This window comes from Solanum tuberosum, unplaced genomic scaffold (genome assembly GCF_000226075.1).
Source record: "Solanum tuberosum cultivar DM 1-3 516 R44 unplaced genomic scaffold, SolTub_3.0 scf00248, whole genome shotgun sequence".
Classification (NCBI taxonomy): Eukaryota; Viridiplantae; Streptophyta; class Magnoliopsida; order Solanales; family Solanaceae; genus Solanum; species Solanum tuberosum.
Genome location: NW_006239172.1, coordinates 12,894 through 14,311, shown reverse-complemented (window position 1 = coordinate 14,311; position 1,418 = coordinate 12,894).

Here is a 1,418-nt window from a genome sequence, read left to right as displayed (position 1 = left end):
ATATATATATATATCAAAAGAAGATAAAGATAATACTTTTGTCTTATGATGCAATTGCCAACATGGACAGAACATTAGTCATAAATAGAGTGGCCATCTTGAATATTTAAAAATTTCAATTTTAAAATATCAAATTAATCTAATCTAATTTAGTTTTGAAAATAGTAGAATGACTTTCAAAAAACGAAACGTGATAACTATTTTGAAATAGAGAAAGTAATATCTACTAAATAGGATAACTTAGTAAATTATCTCTTACATTTATTAATTTTCCTAATAAACGTGCAATAAATTATAACAACACTTATTAGTGTGCTTAGTTACACATAAGTAGGATGAAATACTACACATATAGTTAACTTGCTCATTAAGTTTTTTTTTTCTTTGAATGCTTTGTGATTAGATGAATGCTAAATTCTGCTTTACTTAACTATGTCACTTACATAAATCAAAAGAAGATAAAGAAAAGTCTCTATCTTATTATATCTTATGATGCAATTGCTAATTAAGACTATCCATTTGTCATTAAAAGAGTGGTTTTGTTTGTGTTTTTTAAGGAAATTATATTATAAGATTTAATTTCTCAATAATAGTGGGATGTGTTTTTGTTTTATGTGTTCAATTTCAATAGTTGCTCACCAACTTACTAACTTCTTCTATAATGTTGTTTGCCTACTAGAAAAGTTATTAATTATAAAATTTAACTAATAGTATATGATATTTGGAATTTACTGGTTCGACTTTTTTTACATTGTGATGTGCAAAAAAAATCTACGTAAGGAATTTCTTTTCAGAATTTAGGAGCATAAATTTAGTAATTCACATATGTAGTTTGAATATGAAATTTCTGATTATGAATAAAATTTGAAAGAATTTCATGCATCTTATATATATATCGAGTGGTTAAAACAAAAGGAATGATAGTCTTTTTCATAATTAAGTTATTACTAAATTCTATTTTTGAGTCCGTATGATATATATTTTCATATATTTAATTTTTAATAAATCAAAATATATGATTTGGTCCTATTATATAAAGACTATGTTGTATTTAACTGTTATAGAATTTTAGTGTGTCAGATATGAAGTAACAATATAAACTTAACATAACACATAAATATTTCCATAATCAATAATCATAATACGTTTATAATAGAAGAATTTTTACCTTAATTATTTATAGTTCTGATAATTTTTTTCAAACAATTGAATAGAAATTGCACAATTTAATAACTCAAGGATCATTAGTGCTACAAACACTCAATAAAATAAAATAACATAACATGTAGGTATTCACTCGATGTCCAATCAATTATGGTTTATTTGTAGGTTTTAAACTAAGTTATAGATTAGAGAAAATATTATAAAATGGTACACGACTGGTTGATGAACCACTTGAACAAGTAAACACGTTATCA